A 19,773-nucleotide genomic window follows, 5' to 3' on the forward strand; every position below is an offset into this window, starting at 1 on the left:
GGCTCTGCCATTACTTGCTGTGGGACTTGGGACAGGACTTTTAGTGTCTTTGAGCTTCAGTTTTCCAGTCTTAAATTAAATTTAATTTCCAGTCTAAAATTAAGTTAAATTTTATTTTTTATTTTGTTTATTTATTTATTTTTCAGTTTTCTGGTCTTAAAAACCTCCATTTTCTGATGATGTCCCCTATACTGAGTTGTGGGACTCAGATTAATTCCATGTGAATTCTATGTGTAACTTACAAAATGAGGTAAGATGCAAATTCACCCACAAGAGGCCCTCAGGATCCTCCTCTCAAAAGAAAGGGTATCTAGACCATTCCTGCATCCCTGTGGGCTCTTTATCAACAGCCCTCACTCTTGCTTCACTTTTTGAGGAATAATTCTTTTAAAGAATGGCCTGCTTCCTCACCATCTGCTCGCTCTTTTAATGATATTGAACTTAATTTTGATGCTTAACCTTGTTTTGGAAAGCAATCTCTCATTTCACCAATGAATCAGTAAGATCGATATCACAAACCCAAAGCCCTTCCCAGATGAACTGTCTGTAACATTTGACATGATTTCCTCCTCCCTCCACCTTAATCATAACCACGGGCAACATACTTCTTGCTGCCCTGTGCTAGCCACCTACCTCTGGGTGACATGTGAAGGGCTTGTTTTATTTAGGAGGCAACTGAGGAACAGAGATGGTAATTAACTTGCTCAATGTCACAGAACTGCTACATAAGTGTCAAAGAGAAGAAAAAAAGGAGGTAGATTAGAGCCCTGTTAATACTGATGCTTCTTCTTGGAACTTTATCCTTTTCTTAGCTTCAATTTGTAATCTTTCTCTATGAAAATACCCAAGCACTGTGTACCTTTCTTGTGGCATCTGTTTTATTCCTAACCCCTGGAATGTGATAGAGAACCTATAGTCTCTATGAGGACACTTTTAAGCAAAATGCTTTGTTGGGACAAACTATCTTTAAAAAAAAGGAACATTAGACAAAAATCTTTCTTTGGACTTATAAATCTGAAGAGTGAACACTAAATAGGAACATCAAAACATCAATTTATTCCTGGTTCTTTTATAAACAGTGTAACACTGGCTTTCTCAGGCTCAGAGATCCCTTAGGGTGAGTTGATCAAGAGGTTTTTCTCCATACTATTGCAACGGTAGAGAAACACAGCAGAAGGGAAGGGTCCAGTTGTGCACACTTTGTATAGAAGTTGCATTTCAAAGTCTCATTGCTGTTCTAATTGATGACAAAAGATCCCAGCCAGGGGAGGTATAATGTGAGTTAGATAAACTCTAGGTAAGGTAATGCTCAGGGGAGAAATTTGAGCTAGTTTGTGTCATGCCCCGAAGGACCATAAACAAGAGACAATGAGTGTTGTTACATTTCCTGCTGACCTTTATTTAAGGGAACTTTCTTATTAGAAAAGAGCTTGCTTTAGCTTATTGTTAAAATTGTTGTTTGTTCACCTGCTTTGAAAAGGAACAGGCAAGAGTAAGTGTGGAGGTAGATAAGAGTTTGTCTACTTGGTATTGGTGTAACGTTTTCTTGATCTCTTTTCTCTCTAAGATTATACTTATATGAATATAATGAATATATAATGAATATAATATGTACATAATATTATATAAATATACACATACATATTGCACAAAGGGGCTGATGTATGAAGTAGAGGAAAAGCACAGCGTGGGACACAATAGTACTTTAAAGGAAAATGTACTAAAACATAGGAGGACTGTTAGATATAATGAAATTTCGATTTTTGTAGGTGAAAATAATTGAGTCTAAGCAATTTCATATGGTTTAGCTTTTTATAAGACCCCTCAACTCATAGTGACCCAAAGCCTATAATGTAAGTGACACGCACTTAACAGAGATGAAGCTTAGAGAAGTTAAATGATTTTCCCAAGGGCATGCACGAGATGGATTTTTGAACCTAGGTCAACTTTCTTTCTATTCCATAAAAGCATCTTTTTATAAATGTGTCTCTTCATGAAATTTGGAAGTAGAATTAAAAAAAAAAAAAGAAAAGAAAAATTATGTACGTGTATGACTATGTGGTAAGTAAGTAGCAAAATGTAAAGCCTGCTGAAAGAGCTCAACCTCCAGAGAGGTCCCCTCTAACTTGGGGGATGATGAAGGGAAAGGAAGAGGGGAAAATGGGAAGAGTTGAGAGAAGGTTCTATCCAGAAGGAACCACTGGAGAGTTGGTAGGACTTGGACAGGTGGAAATGAAGAGTGGGAGGGAGACATTTCCTGGGTGTTTGAAGTGCATTGGGCCAAGGGACAGAGGCATGAGGATGTTGTGATAGATATGTTTGAGGGGTGGCAAGTGTACAGTTCAATTGTAATATAAGGTGAGAAAAGGGAGGTAAAGATTAGGCTGGAAATTTATCTGGACACCAAAATTTGGAGGACTATGATGACCTATCTTGTTGGATAAGGCTTGATTTGCTTGGCTAAGCAAGAGCCACTGAAGAGTTGTGATGACAGAAGTTCCATGATCAAGGTCATGCTTTGGACCTACTCATTGGGAAAGGCTAGAGGGAGAAAACAGGGTGGGAAGATATTAAAACAGTTTTTTTTTTTTTCCTTCAGAATTTATATGTGAGAGATCTAGCTAGAGTGTTTATTAAAGTTGCAAGCCTTGCCCAAAAAGATTCTGATTGAATACAGGCCACATGAATTGATATTTTCAAAACCTCCCCAGGTAATTCTTATGCCAGAAATTTAAGGATAGCACTTAAAAAAAAAAAAAAAATTCAGACTAGGGGCAAGGAAGTTGGCAAGCAAATTATCGTAACAACCAAGGTATAAGAACAAAGGGGGTTTATTTGTATAGAGAGGAATAAAGATGCAGACACATAAGATTTTTGAAGGAAGACTTGATAGGACTCAGGCACTTGGGTTATAGTTGGGGAAGGATTCAAAGAATAGTTGGCTTTAGAGGCTGGGCTGTTAGTAGCCCAATGAATAAAAACCCGAGGCAGAGTAGACTTATTAGGTCTTACCATAAGTTCATTTCTGCCAAGTGAGTTTGGAAGTGAAGACAACAGCCATAGGGAAATGTCTACTAGGTAGCAGGCAATGTGGGATTTGGGTTGGGGAGCAAGACCACAATTGAAGAGATGGTTTGTGATGAAAGTAGAGACATTTTTTTTTTTTCTTTTTTAAGATTTTATTTGGGAGAGAGAAGATGAGCAGGGGGAGGAGCAGATGGAGAGAAAGGGGCAGACTCCTTGTTGAGCAGGGAACCTGATGCAAGGCTCCATTGCAGGACCCCGGCATGATAACTTCAACTGAAGGTGGATGCTTAATGGATTGAGCCATCCAGGCACCTGACACAGTATTTTCAATTACTGAAAAGTATAACAAAAAATCAAGAAAGGAAAAAGAGGATCTAGCAAAGAGGAAAGATAGGAAAGAACTGTAAAGTAGGGAGGCACCTGGGAAATGAAACACAATTAAAATCAAGGAGAGAGAGGATTTCAAGAAAAAAAGTCCAATCATTCTCTGTGTGTGTATCATATATATATCGTATATGTATCATATATCATATATATAAATATATATAGAATGATTGAGGGTCATGAGGGTTGTGACAAGCCAAATTTGGTGACTTTTTCTGCAATCATAGGAATCCAATATTGTCAGAATTCATACACCAGTGTTTTAAAAAGATGGAGAGCAAGGAATTGGAAGTGTAAATATAGACTACAATTTCAAGATGTTTTTTGATCAAAGAGAACTCTAGTCATGTTTGAGGGTTCATAACCTCACCATCTATCCAGTTACTCAAGCCAGAAATCTAAACTTCTCCTTGACACCTCCTTCTTCCTTACCCACATCCTCTCAGATTTAGCCCATCACTAACTCTCTAATAGGACTTCTTGAACATGGCTCCTCCAAATGGCCACTTGTCTGCCATTTCACTGCCACCCAGTCTAAGCTACCTTCATCTGCATTATTACAGTAGCCTTTTCATTAACCTCTCTGTATCCATTTGCTCACCTCCATTTTGATCACCACATTGCAGCAGAACAATGGCAGAGATACCTTTGCAAAGCACAGATATCTTCTCAACCTCATGCTTAAACCATGGATGACTTCCATTGCTCTTCACATAACAAGCAAACTTCTTCACAGGACCTGTAAGGGCTCACCTAGCCAGATGCTTTTTTGCCTCTTCAGCCTCATCTTTAACCACATGCTGCTTGATCCCGCTCTCTAGCCACACTGGCCCTTTCTCAGAGGATAGTTCCCATTTACTCTCTGTAACAGGCTTCCTTTTTATCTCATTCATTAACTTTATTTATTTATTTAGATTTTATTTGTTTATTTGACAGAGACAGAGAGATGGCAAGAGAGGGAACAGAAGCAGGGGGAGTGGGAGAAGAAAAAGCAGGCTTCCCGCTGAGCCGGGAGCCTGATGCTGGCTTGAGCCCAGCCAGGATCCTGGGATCATGACCTGAGCTGAAGAAGGAAACTTGATGACTGAGCTACCCAGGCACTCATCATTCATTAATTAAAAAACAAACAAACAAACAAACAAACAAAACCTGATGTCTTTCACTAGAGTGCCAGCCCCATCAGAGCAGGAAATTCCCACCCTCTCCCACCGCCGCCCACCCTTTTCCACTATAGGTGTGACACTCGATAAACACTGAATAAGTGACGATGCCATACTTCCGCCTTGCATGTGCTTTTTCCCTGCCCAGAAAGCTTTTCCTCTAATTCCTGCTGCTTTTACACTTGCTTTTTCTTTCTCTTTCTTTTTTTCATTTTCATGCTTCTTCATTTAGCATCTTAGTCCTTTCTACTTCAGAGACACTTTCCCTGACATTCTTGACTGCACTAATGTCTCTAATTAATCTCTTACCACTTATTACATTTGTAATTTTACATTTATTCGACTGACCATTAGAAAAATATCTTTCTGATCCAGGACTGTAGCTTCCATGGTTGGGGATGGGGTCATTTGTGAGTTGGCTTAGCATTGTGACCTCAATGCCCATCATAGTGCCTACTCCATAGTGGATACTCAGTAAATACTCATTGAATAAATGAATGAGTAATTGAATGAATGCAGACATGGAATGAGGACTGATCAATTAAAGGCTAGCAAAATGGAGAATAGATATAGATTTTTTAATGTGGACAATTGAGCACATCAGTCTAGCGTAAGAATTTTCTTCCAGTAAACAAGCTAAATACCATATGAAATCAAAATTACATGCAAGGCAACTTTTCCTATAGGCATATACATCAGAGCATATCTCCTATTTTTATACCATTTTTTTAACAGTTTCACTTCAGCAGACACTAGATCCACTTGTCAGGGGGAAATAGGCCTAGAAGACTGAAAAGCAGGCTGTAATAGGCATTCTTTGTTTACTTTTTTTTTTAATGTTTTATTTATTTATTTGATAGAGAGTGAGCACAAGCAGGGGAAGTGGCAGGCAGAGAGAGGAGCAGACTCCCCACAGAGCACAGAGCTGGTCCATGGGTCTTGATCCCAGGACCCCAAGATCACAACTTGAACCAAAGACAGATGCTTAACCGACTGAGCCATCCAGGATCCTCTGTAACAGACATTCTATTTACCATGGCTATTGTTATCTTTTATACATCCAAAGAGATTTTCTCAAATTTGGTAACATATTATCTAAGCCTTCCTTCTCCTTTAGATATGAACTTTCCCTCCTCGACTTTTTTTTTTTTTATTCATTCCGACAGAGAATTGTGTCCTGTACTGTTCTATTTTTATGTTTTTAAAGCAAATAGTTACCTTGAGTTGTCTACACAGAAGCCCCCACATGACTGTTGCCAAGCACTACACAGGATCAAATAAAACTGCTAGGAAGTGAGGTTAAAGCAGTCATTGGTTATTCCCACAGAGAGGAAGAAACTGGATCAATCCTGTTAGAGTTTTGCCTCTAAAGTTAGGAATTATTGTCTCCCAGATGTCAGGTTGTATTTTCCCCCCTTAATTTCTTCATTTGGAATATACCAGGAAATGAAAAAAAAAAAAAATCCAAAGACAACCAGTGGCTCCAGATTTACTACAGGAATAGAATCCCTCTGAGGAAATTCCAGTTCAGTTTGATGGAGCTACAAATACTTCACATGGTCAGAAGTTTTCAAATGATTGTACAAAACCAAACTCAGAACATTCAAGAATTATCTCATGGGCAAGATTTACCAAGTGTGGGATGCCTGGGTGGCTCAGTTAGTAGATGGTTAAGTATCTGCCTTTGGTTCAGGTCATGATCTTGAGGTCCTAGGATGGACCCCAACATCACTGGGCTCCTGTTCAGTGGGGAGTCTTCTCCCCCTCCCCTCCCCCTGCTCATGCTCTCTCTCTCTCAAATAAATAAATTCTTAAAAAAAAAAAAAAAGATTTACCAAGTGCTTCTCTCAACCTCATAAAGTGCTGTATGTAGCACAGCCAGAATGAACCTCTGCATCTAGGAGAAAAAAACAAAGATTCTAGATTTGCATTTGAATTGCCATTTTTTTTTTTTTAACTTCCTAAGAGTTTCATTTTGAAAGAGAGTTTAGTTTTGTAGATAAGATTTATGGCATCAGATACTTGACCTTTGCTAGCTTTCCAGTGAAAAATATAATAATTAAAAGACTTAAAAAAAAAAGTCTAACCAAACTCATTATTTTTAAAATCCTAAACTATGTCACAAAGTACAATGGAATTCCCCAGACACATGTAGTCTTCTAAGGGCTTTATTTTGACAAAGTCCAAATTGAATCCTCCTTTGGTAGAAGGCTACCTACGTGGATTGGTTTTATATATTATTTCCAATGACAGAGATGTCTACGAACAATAAAATTCTATGGATAAACAGGCAACATCAGAGCTCACAACCCCACTTCTCCATCCTCTTCCGTAAGAGCCCTGTCTGCACCAGAGTGCACAAAGGGGATTCAGTGCAATTAAGATTTGTGTGGTTTCTAGACCCTACATCTCCAGTCAAGCAGCCTGGTAAATAATGATAAGTCATTTACCTGATTTCTGTACTATGACTCTACCTCAGGGAATAGGATGAAGAGAAGAGTGTGTATCAATCAAAAAGTTATTTTTTAAAAAATCATATATTTTTAATACAGTTCTGTTCATGTAAGAATTATAAAAATATCTTGTCAGCTCTCAAGGAGTTTACAAACTAATTATCTGGGCTAGAAATTATACTTTAAAAATGAGTTGTATATTTTACTACTTGCCTAACTATTCTTATTTACACATCGAATGGATTTGTTGAAAACCGAAAATGAGCTTCCATGTCCAAAACATTCTGGAGGTTTAATTTCACACTCAGGAAAACACCAAAGTGACAAGGAACCTGCACGTGGGATTCATCTGACATTTTCCCTATTTAGTACAAATGCTGGCAAATGTAAAGCAAAGCCCTGCTGTCTGGTGGTATAAGCATCTTCTCTCTCTTTCCCAGGAAGTCAGCAGTCTTGACATTTTGACAGCTGATTTATTTTTCCCCTCCCCCTGAGCTGAAATTCTCACCCAGGCTCATCTGTCACCCCGGCTTTGATGAGGAGGGGGTTTAGGTGTTTGCTGTCTGAGGCTGTCAGACTTGAAGTTGGCTTCAAATGAAAGGCTCCACCACACTCTTGAGAAAGCCAGGGTAGCAGCTGTGGGCCGACAGAGGTGCGAAGGAGGGGTGGGGAAACAAAGAAAATAAAAGCTGGAGAATATGAAGAGAGGAGAAGTTAGCAAGCACAGGGCAGGGCCAGGGCTATCTCATTAGAAAATAGTTCCATGCCCACTCCTTTCTGAGGTGCAGGATTTATCTATCCACTTGGTCATTTACCCTCCTTAGGTCAAACTAGACACTAAGAAATCTAGGATAGACCTTATTCATTCATTTATTCAAGAATACTTATAGAGCATCAGCTACTTGCTAAGGACTCTGCCAGGCCCTGGAAGTACTGAGATGACTATGACCCAGTCCTTAACCTGCAGGGACTTAAAATTTTACTGGGGAAGAGGGGAGCAAATTAGATTAGAGCATGGCACAGTGTGCTAAGGGCCATGGCAGAACCATGTGCAGAATATTCTTAGAGCAAAAAGGAGCGATAGCCTGTGAAGATTTAAAACAAAAAATCAAACCTTGAATATCTGTGACATTTTTATGACAGTGGCACACCCACGCTGTTGGAGAGAGGCACTACTCTTGGGACCAGTTGCACTTACAGAGGTGAATTTGAGGAATGACAAAATATTGAAGGAAACGCAAATGCACAAATGTGTTCATTAGTGATACAAACCGACCTTCAAGAATCTGAAATTGGAGAAGTTGTTTGGTGTCAGATGACGTTCAGAACTGATAAAAGAAAATTTCGCTTATGTAGTAGGTTCGTATTTGAGAATGTCTTCCAATAGTTTAATTGGAAGTGCTAATTTTTATTAGGCAATGAAAGGAAATTGAATTCCTTTGCACTAAGAAATTGGTAATGTTAAATCTAGAATAACTGACGGTGGTAATTGCCAATTTCATGCATGTCTCACACTGAAGTCCTATTACATGATGTGTTCATCAGATCAGTTTAGAAATAATAAAGCCCAGGTAGCCACAGTTGGAGTGGAAACAGGAGATATTGAAAATGGAGCCTGACAGAGCTAAGGGGAGGCACTCAGATGAAGTTCTTTTTTTTTTTTTTAAGATTTTATTAATTTGACAGAGGGAGAGTGCATGCAAGCAGGGGAAGCAGCAGGCAAAGTGAGAAGCAGATTCTCCACTGACCAAGAAGCCTGATGTGGGGCTAGAGTCCAGGACTCTCGGATCATGACCTGAACTGAAGACAGACACTTAATTGACTGAGCCCCCCAACTCAGGCACGTCAGATAAGGTTCTTTAAACACAAATCTGTAAAATTGGGTTTGGTATCTTAGAAAAGCTGATATTTTCTTGATGTTTCCAGGATTGCTTCTTGCATTTTGGATCTATTCAGAAATGAACAAATGTGAAACATTTCCAGAAATTCTGTTTCTGGTGCTGGCTAGGTACTCAAACACCTTGAGTTTTATGTGATACCTTAATGCGTACGTGGTTCTTAAATATTTCTAGATGACTTTAGCAGTATGCAATGCCAAGAAATAAGACCTAAAGGACTTACTTGAAATTAAATCTCTCAGTGGTATGATATATAATATATAAATATATATATAACATCTATAATAACATATATTATATAAATTATGTTACATAAATAATATATATATATTTTTAAAAGTTTCATCTACAATAGATACTATGTGTTATGCACACACATGGTGCTAACAGCTATGCACAGACTATCCCATTTAATCCTCACAACCCCATGAAAAATGTACTATTACTACCTATGTTTCTGCTGAAGCAGAGGAGGCTCAGGGAGGTTTTGACAACTGGCAATGGGCAGAAGTGGGATTCAGTGTTCAGGGCTGTGAAGCTGGGGTTCCAGCACTCCCTTAGACTGCATGTCTAAAGACTGAGGTTTTCTTAGTAAATTAGTGTTCATGTAACTTGTTTGACAGGAGTTTAAGTCTCATTTTTGTTTGGCAGCACCCTGTATAAACAATACATTGTTTGTAAAGGAAAGAAAAATCTTTTCTTCAGATTCTGTCTTTTAAAAAAAATTCCTCTAATCACTGGCAGCCTTTAGTCACTAGATACGTTAAAGAAGGTTAGTCTGTCATTCTATCTGTGAGGAGTCTCTATGGCTGAAGGGAGAGGAAATTTCGATAGTTTACTAGTTCTTTGACCTTGCGGAGTTTGAGTAACTTTTACATCTTAGTTTTCCTAGCTGTTCAATGGTTAAGTATGGTATCTAGGATTCAGGCATACTGTGAGGATAAAATGACAATAACAATAAGGACACTATTACTTTTTAAGCATCTCCTCTGTGCCAAGTACTCTAACAAGGCAACTGATTCACATGATCACATTTAATCTCTAACCCAAAGAGGTACCCGTGAGGTAACTGAACTGTAAGATTTTTAAAATTTGCCCCTAGTCACATAAATATGAAGTAGAGAAGTTGAGAGTCAGATCAAGCCTATCTTTTCCTACAGCTTGTGCTTGTCTTAGACGTTGTGTCTTTTTCACATCACACTTCCTTTCTAGACTATGGAACCTTCTAGAAATATTGGACTCTATTATTTGTAACCAATTTGGACAATAAGATTATTTAATTATACCTTAATTATTTGAAGACATGTACTTTAATGAATGTTAGAGAGTTCACGATTAACAAGACCATGAAACTAACCATCCTGATTTTGAGAGCAATAAATGGAATGTAAATGACTAGTATTATTGTTAGTTATTGTTAGTTGATTCCTCTAGCCAAATAAATTACTGGGGCTTATATGCTCAGAAAGGGGTATTCAGCCCAGTTGTATCTTCCAACCTGGTTTTGCCATCCCTTCTCTCGTCCCTAACAGAGAGAAGAAAAAATACAGAGCAGGTTTATGTCCGTAGTTATTTGTACAGATCTGTGAGATGTCTTTTTGAAAAAGAAGTCATCTTTGGATAAGATCAAATTCAGGCAAATTGAATTTTTATTTGCTTTGACATAGATTGGAATCAGTGATGTGATATTTTTTTCCCTCCTGTGTAGAGAGGAGAAAGAAAATCATCTTGATAAATCTCCTTGACTTTCCTCAAGGTGTTCAATATCTTTCTCTTTGGAAAAAGCAACAGGGCATTTTGACACAGCTTTGACCCTCAGGTTGATAAACTTATGCTTGGAGCCTAATGTTACTGATGGGTTTTGATGGGGACGAACATTCAGTTCCTATATTCATCAGTTTATTCATTTGACAACTGATGCTATAGATAAATCTGGGAACATAACAAAGTCACTGTTCTCATAGAGTTTACATTCTAGCAGGAGAGACACAGACAATTAAAAACAACATATAGTGTTTTTGTACATGGAGAAAAAGCAGTGACTTGGAATAGGAAGCATGCCAGAGGGTATGATTTAAGAGTTTTAGGGAAGTCTTCTCTGTTCAAGGGACATTTGGCAAAGAACTGAAGAAAGTGGGAGACTGAGTCATGTGGCTGTGTAAGGGAAAATTTTTCGAGATAGTGGACATAGGCCTTGAGGTTTGAGAGTACATGGAAGGTTTGAGGAAGAGTCAGAACGCCACTGTGGCTGAAGTTAAGGGCTGAAGGGAGAATGGAAAGCAAGGAGGTGAGGAAAGAACCCTGGACTGATCACACATAGCCTGTGGACCACTGTGGGGATCTTGCCCTTATCTGTAGTCAGATGAGAAGATGTTGGAGGCTTTCAAGCAAAAGATACTATGATTTAACTTCAACACTGAAACAGCCACTGGTGTTGGATACAGAATAGAAGGTGTGTGTGTGGAAGCAGGGGAGACAAAAGCAAAAGCTCAATGAATGGTGAGCATACTGCTATAATCTGAGGGTTGGTGTTGACTTGCCCAGAGTGGTAGCAGTGGGAATAATAATCAAATTCTAGGTACAGTTTGAAGGTAGAAGCAATGGAATTTTCTGTTCTGTGTGACGGGGAGAAAAGATTCAAAGAGGATTCCAGAATTTATCTTCTGAGCAAGTGGAAGAGTGATGTGTCCATTTACACATAAAGGTAAATAGGGAAGGAGGACATTTTGTGTGGGAATTCAGAAGTTCAGCTTTGAACATATTGTGTGAAGTGCGTATAAGACATTTATGTGGAAATGTTATATGGGTAGTTGAATTTATAAGTTTGGAGGATAGGGGAAAATTCCAGCTTTGGGATTAGAATTTGTGAGCTCTCTGTCTATGGATAGTTTCTAAGATCTTGAGATGAGGTTGGAGTCATTTAGGGAGTAAGTGTAGATAAAAAAGGGATTTCCAGTTGAGCCATGGAGCACTCCAACACTTGAAGATTTAGAAGACAATTAGGAGCCAGCAAAGGAGATTGAAAAACTCTCTACCTACAAAGTAGGGAGAATTTTACACACACACACACGCAAACACACGTGTGCACATATTCACTCCTTTTCTGGTAAAACTGGGTTAAGAATTAGGAGGTCTACTAGAGAGGATGATGCCAAGTTTTTTGTGAAGTGCCAATCAAGAAACCCAAGGACAAAGAGGCTCTGATAGGAGAATAGCCTTTCTGCCCAATCTTGCTCAGACCAACAAATGCCTTTAGAATTTGGGGTGAATTTGAAGTGAAGATATGAAGCATGATAATGGGGAAGAGAGGGCAACTTGGTCGCAAAAGGAAATAAAACAGTTGAAGTCTCCTTGTGACTATTAATACAATACCAGGTTTTTGAAAAAAAAATTAGTAACTATAAATGAATAAAGAGAATAAAATGCACCCATAATACACACTAAGAGAACTTCTAACATTTTGATATAGTTTTCTCTAGTTTTTTTTTGTACACACATATGTATAAAAACTAGGATTATATTTTATATACATTATTACAGTCTTTTAAAATTTGATATAATAGCAAGACTATTTTTGGAAGATTCGTTTGTTACCATCTTTTGAGAAGAGGAAAAAGCTGATCGAAGAGTAGATTGTGTTAGCTTGAGAAATGTTTGGTCCAGTATCAGCCACTAAAGTAGAATGATGTGTGTGTGTGTGTGTATGAGAGAGACAGAGAATAAGGGTGATTGTGGACTTGGTAAATTGTGTCTTGGTGACTGATACGTTGGCTGTGTTCCTCGTGGGGACTGAGAAAACAAGGCTGACTAAAGCTTTGCTTATTTTTTTTTTTTTTTTATGCCAGGGTGATTCTGGACTTGTTTTTTGGATAGCTGGAGAATTGCTGGTTTTTCACTACTAGATGATAGCACAAACTGAAAGGGAAAAGTATGTGTAAGTGCTTTAGTTGATATCTACCAATATAAAGAAGTCGTGAAATTAGTTTGTGATACCAGGTAGGTTGTTTTGACTAAATTACTTAGTTTGGTTTTCCCCACATCTTACAAAGAAAATAAATTCCATATTCCCCCTGTATTTTTCATATTGTGGGGTCCAGTCTAGACATATATACCTTGAAGATTTAATATACAAATTTTTCCATAAATCTGTGAAAATTGTGAAAATTTATTTTAGTTTATCAGTAAAGTGTTATGAGCATGATGATAGCAAAATAATTTCTCCTGTTGACAACTTTATGGCACAGATTGATTCTAACATAAATGGTGAGATTAGATTCAGAAGATATTGGCAAGACAAGAGCCGTGAAAATCTCTTTCAAATCAATATAATTAATGAAAACAGTAGAAATTATATTCAGCTGTAAACTCCTCACAGCAGCATGTAAAGTGTGTGTGTGTATTTCTGTTTGTGTATCACAAGCTCTCGTTATATATGGGTTCTGGACTGGTGAGCACAATTGGCTAGAGGATGGGACTTTACAAGGTCAAGGTCACACATTGCACTGGCCACATAGAGGCAGAAAACTATGTCACAGTCATCAGTTGCATCAGAAATTTTATACAGTCGTTTCATGGACATGTACTCTTGGTCACATAAACAACTAGACAGGAGAGTTGGTCTGGTTCCATAATACTAATCATACTATTAGAAAAAATGTGACATACAACTTTAAGTGTAGATGCCATACCCTACAGGGCAATGATTTCACTTTGTGAATGGCAGTATATATACAGACGCTCACAAGTGTGCAAACTCAACTGCATTAGACAAGAGAAAAAGCCCTACTTAGCTTTAACTCCAATATTTAGCTGAAAACAAGCATAACACAACTGTCTCTCACTTTTTTCCTGGTTAATACTGCATTAATATCAAAGTTTTAGAAGAATATTACATCCTTTTATAAATATACAATTATTCAATGAATCTTTATTATTTGTTATAATCAAATCAGTGCATCAGAACCTAGGGTTTTTCAAAATCTAAAGCAACATCTTTACATTTTGGAGTCTGGGAAGTCCATCAGGGGAAATAACGCAATAGCACTGAGAAATTCACTCACTACGTTTCTGGCACTTCTCGTGAGGGTCATATGCAATGACAAATGCTGAAACTTGCACCATAGGTCAAGTTGGGGAAACATTAGTTTCTGACCATTGCATTTTTGCTTTAAAAATCTCAACTTGTGATTTCCAGACATTGCCTTTTCTGATCAAGCTATACCAATCCCATAATAAAGTACAAAGCAGTGTAAGTTCCTCTGCAAATCTACTCGTTAGCTGCACGACTTTGGAACCCAACTGCCCTCTCATCTTTCAAGGAGAATTGTGCTTTTATGGTATTCATTAAAAAAAGGAGAAGCAAAAAAAAGGTACAACGTCAAGTCCATAACCTCTAACGAATCACTCTTTCTATTTGCAGCCTGGCCATAGTCTAATCTAAAAGCAGGAGCAGGAACAGAGAGAAAGCCCCTTCTTTTAATCTAAAACTCCTGCTCTGCTTTAACAAAACCGTTAATACAAACAGTGTGGATCAGCCTTTCAATATGCAAAATGGACGAAGGTACCCAATTTTCTTTGATAATAAATGAAATCTGAAGTACTTCTTTATCAAGGAAATTCGTTGTAATCTTTCAATTTCCCCCTTTAAAAATTAGACTCTGGCTATCAAAGCGCGTTGACCATGAGAATAAAATATTTATCTAACAGGTTTCAAGTCTTAACGACCACTTCCTCTTCTTAAATTTTCTTAGACCTTTATGCTTCCCACCTACAAAGTCTTCACCCAACCCCACCAACAGCCCAGCTGGCACCACAGATAAGAAGCAAACTGTTTTTTCCGTGACCTCTAAGCATTCTACTCCAAGGGAAAAGCAACGTGGAATGCACACTCAGCAGGCTACGAGCCTGGAGCCAGTTTGTCCTCGAGGCATTTCTGCCATAAAATATAATACTATCCACTGTGTTTTGCTTTAAGCTGATCTGTCCCCCACTCCCCTCTCTCCCCTTCCTGCTCTCACTCCGCACCTGCCTGCAATTCACAACCCACAAGGCACACAGCAAACAAAAGCCCGAAACAGCAACAGATTCCTTTGTTTTACATGCAAATCCTACCTCCGGTAGTTGTCACATCTTCCTCAAAAGCCACGCTTAATTTTTAATGACAGCGATCCAGTGCAGTCCTCCAAGTAGCCACCGGTAATCATCATTGCCTCGCGTGCCTAAAGCCTTTCTGGACCATTAATGTCACAACCCTTGCTAACTCATAGCTTTAATACTCTCTGCTCAAAATGTCTGAAAGAGTTTGGGAGGACAATAGGAGTGACAGGCACGCTAGACAGCCATGCTTGAAATTAGTTATCAGAAGCTCCGTTAAAGCTGCTTCATACTGTTTTTAAAGCGTGCAGGAGGTAGAATTTATTAGCCTATGATAGGCATGCTGTTTCTGTTTTTATTAAATACTGTAATAGGCTGTCTGTTAGCAATGCTGTGATAGGTCCAACATCACTTCCCACTGCTTTCGAATTCTCATATTAAAAAGGGAGAGAGGGCTCAGACTTCCTTAGGAGACAGAGGCGGACACCACCCTGCCTACTGGATCGGATTTCCAGATCCTCTACAACTACAGGAGGAAGAATTCCTTGTGCAAATGGTATTTTTCCGTGGAAACTGAAGTTGGGAATAAACACTTTAGGGCTCCCCAGACAATTCTTCCACTCCCAACAAGGGACTCCTGCTCTCCCCAGTTACAAAAATGAGTGTTCTCTGGAGTTAGACAAGAGAATCAATCCCGGTAAGAAAACGTTCCTTATGATTACTGAGGTAGGATTCAGAGTATGCCTGTATGCAAAATCTCAAATGATGTATCAAATGGGCTGAGTGGATTAATGGACACATTCATTATTTCATGCTTATAGAGCTTTGTGGTCCACTTTGTAGCAATCGTGTGTGCCCTGCTGACAAAGTGCAGAGAACTAAAGGTGGGTGGAAGGGGAGGGGGCGATCCATGCTAGGCAGTCATGACCATGGAAGATGGAAGAAGGATTTCTTACCACTGGTCAGAGATGAGGCTGGAAGTGCTACTCAGGCAAGTTGCTAAGTACTTTTCCAAATAGGGGACAGAAAAAAGTTCTTGGTAGTTCACACTAATGTAGAGAATGTGTTCTGCTTCAAATACCCAGATTTTGTACTTTTTCCCCTACTGTTCTTTCACCCCTCCTGCTATCCCAGGAGCAATAGTTATGTAGTAGTTGCTATGGAAACTGAGTGGTCGCTCCCGCAGAGGGGCTGAGGAAGGGTGGCAGATGGAATAGGGACTGAAATGTATAGTTTAAATTTAAATTTATGGAATTTAAACTTGGGAGTGATTAATGAGCACACAAAACCTACTACAAAACAAAAGCCCAAAGGGAATGATTGTAAATCACCATTATTTAATTGCCAGTGGTTTTGTTATCTGGAAGTAGTATTATGGTCACAGTTTCATTATTTGATTGTATGTAAGAACTGAGTATCTGAATTGCTTTCATGTCTGATAAAAGAAAGATGTTTTTTGTTTGTTTTGTTTTTTGTTTGTTTGCTTTTTTTTTTTTTTTTTTTTTTTTTTAATTCCTGGTTGTCAGTTGAATATGCCTTGATTGTATGTGAATTTTAGTTATTACTTAACTGGTCACAATTTCTTCTCAGGAATAAAGTGTGATTTAGTGGGAAAATCTTTTATCACGAACTATAACCATGTTTCATTCTGAATGAACGTCCTTGTACTGGTTTCTCGGAGGCAAAACCAAAATCACAAAATACTGTAATTTGAATTTTAATAAAAAATTCTGTTCCCATTATGTTGGTAGGACAGAGAAGATTTTTTTTTTCCACTTTTCACATCTGTTGTTCCTCAAATGGGGGGTATTTTTAAAATTTATTTATTATTTATTTTTTTATTTTTGGTACTCCATGTCTAAAATCTTCCACTAGCCTCATGATCATTCAAAAGAAACTATTTCCTACCAGAGTAATTAAAGTTTCACAGTTGTAAGGAGTCTGGGGAATACAAAATTATTGTCTTTAGTGCCTCAGTTTTTAATTGGAGTAACTGACACCACTGAAGGGAGAACACAAAAACTCCAAAATAAAATTGTTGGGAGACAATTCTTCAGGATATGTGAAAATCCTCTTTTTATATATGCAGGCATATCATCCAATAATTTGTAATGAAAGGATTATTCCTCAGGGAAAGGATTTATGACATGCTCTTTAACAATGATGAGAGAGTAGTAGTATAAATTGAATATCTCAAATATTTTCGGGGCGCCTGGGTGGCTCAGTGGGTTAAAGCCTCTGCCTTTGGTTCAGGTCGTGATCCCAGAGTCCTGGGATCGAGCCCCGCATCGGGCTCTCTGCTCAGCAGGGAGCCTGCTTCCTCCTCTCTCTGACTGCCTCTCTGCCTACTTGTAATCTCTGTCTGTCAAATAAAAAAAAAAAAAAATTTAAAAAAAAATTTTCTTTAAATGTTAAAAAGTACTTAACATGACAAAAACAATTAGCAACACCATGTATCATTTGTGCTGAGAGAAAGGGAGAGAGGGAGATGGAGGGGGGTTAGGGAGAGAGAGTGTCAAAAAACTCCCCATTTGGATATTTCCCTCCAGCCCTATGCATGGTTAGTTCAGGAAGTAGTTGCTACTCTTACAGGAGACAAATGGATGAGATTTGGATCCTAGGATGGAGGGAGAGGGCAGGTTTGGGGTGGAGATGGTTAGTGCTGCTTTAGGGAGGCTCTGTCCCTGGCAGGGAAAAGATTACATGACCTCTCTAAAGATGAGGGGGGTTACTGAAAGCACCCATCAGATGGGAGTGGCCTTGGGTAGAAGGTGGTTTGTTGGGGGTCATAGAGGAGGAGCAGAGAATAAGGAAAGGAAGTTGAAGGGATGGAAAGCAAAAGGAGAGGGAGCTATGAGGGAGGAAGGGGATTTCTTGAGGTGGGCTGATGTCAGAAGAGGACACAGACTTTGAAATAAGGAGGCTTGATTTTGACCCTTGGTTCTGTGAGCCCATTTGGGGTCTAGTGTAAAATGAGATGGTAAAAGTGCTATTGTAAGACTAGAGCGACCATGATGAGGAGCCTAGTTCTTTGCAAACTGATTGCTGAGATCAGTGCTAGTTCAGACCCGAGCAGTGAGAGAGAGGGCCATGAGGAGGGACGTGGTCCAATGGGAAAGAGGAGGGGCGAAGGGAGGGCAAGGGCAAGACTAGAAGGAGAGAAGGAGGTGCCACTAGGAAGAGAGGGCGGTGTAGAAGAGAAGTTCTCCTCTGCAATCACAGAAGATAGAATTTCTTGCTTGCTTTGTTTTCTGGATCACATGCCACATGCATTTTAGTTCTCCCCCTGTAAAAAAGTTTCAGATAATAAAGTGTTTGGAGCTCACACCTTTTTCAACAAGGGAAAAACTGATGCTGAATTTGTTGAAAAGCATGTTCTACCATTTTGGAAACAGCTGATCTGAGGATTGAATTTAGTCATTCTTCGCATTGCTGTTTTGGATGGTTCCCTGGAGGATGAAGTTTGGGACAACAGAAGGCAGGAACTGAAGTAATATTTCAGAGCTATATTGCCAAACACATTTAGCCGGAGTACCCTGTGCATCTGTAATTTGATAACATTTTCAACGGCATCTGCTCTCTGACTGCACATTAAAAAAACAACAAAAAAACAAAAAACAAAAAAAAAAACTTGTCTGGAAAGAATTTGTGTATGTTAACAAATATTAGGTGGAGAACCGGAGCCTGGGTGAGTGATGTGTTCACATAGGCAGAGAATTTGCAGTTTATGTGCACAGCCTGCAAGTGAAACCATTTAATGAATGGAACGATGAATGCATAATTTCATTATGAGTCATCACTATTAAAATAAAAAAATTGATAGATACATAACAAGAAAGTGTAGCTATCTGTTCCAGATACAAGAGCTAATTATATTTTGGAGTATATAATTCATGCTCTGAGTAACTGCTTTTCCTTTGTTGTGACTACTTTTCTAGGAACAACAGGAAAGTTACTGTAGAAACCACTTCCTTCCTGTTATATTTCTGTGAATGCTGAAGCTGACTCACACTGAAGTCCAAGTTTAGATCCTTGAAAGAGGCACTCTCTAGTATAAACATGAAATTTTGGCCCTAGAAAATCATGACAAGAAAAAAATTGAAGACAATCTGACATTTAAAGCACACATCTGATTTCCAAGACAGTGAAATGTCTTCCCTTGGTCTACCTCACTCTTCATGAAGATTTTCCTTTTGATTAGAGGCTAAAAAAAAAAAATCAGTAAGGAAATGATAGTTTCTAAAACTTTACATTGATAAATATTCACAGACCTCATATTTGATCCGTCAGAACAAAGTTAGTGGGAGGCAGGGCAAATATGAATTGTCCCATTTCCATCTGGAGTGACTGAGGGTGAGGTAGGTCAAATGATTTCCCTAAGATGACTTCGCCTGTAAGTAGGTCTTCTAATGCACAATCCAGACAATTTTTATTTCATGGAAGTTTATACCTAGCTCCGAATATTTGTCCTGAAATATTCAGAAATATAAGCACCAGAAGAATCTTTTTAACCTTTATAAAATATAAATTGGAGCTTTCTGCCATATTATTTTTTTTCTTTCTGGCATATATTCATGCCGGGTTTTTCACTTTTTTGATTTTGCTTTGTTTTGTGGCTCTTTATGATTTTAAGGTAGAGTTGGTAAACCTTTTAAAAAGATAAACTATAGATCTCTACAATTCTGCCAGCTACAGAATGGACACTGACTCTAATTACTTGTTAATGTAAGCAGCAGTCAAACAGGACTCTCTGATCTA

The 19,773-nt window shown here is 38.5% G+C and overlaps 1 protein-coding gene across 1 annotated transcript in view; it reads right to left on the minus strand.

The window, feature by feature from the left end:
* Positions 1–15,453, minus strand: part of KCNMB2 (potassium calcium-activated channel subfamily M regulatory beta subunit 2) — a 232,923-nt gene extending 217,470 nt beyond the window's left edge. Inside the window, exon 1 of the mRNA XM_059163425.1 lies at positions 15,034–15,453. The gene's annotated coding sequence lies outside the window, so the exon portion shown is untranslated. The remainder of the gene's footprint in view (positions 1–15,033) is intronic.
* Positions 15,454–19,773: the final 4,320 nt, after the last annotated feature.

The sequence above is a fragment of the Mustela lutreola genome, chromosome 2 (assembly GCF_030435805.1).
Source record: "Mustela lutreola isolate mMusLut2 chromosome 2, mMusLut2.pri, whole genome shotgun sequence".
Lineage (NCBI taxonomy): Eukaryota > Metazoa > Chordata > Mammalia > Carnivora > Mustelidae > Mustela > Mustela lutreola.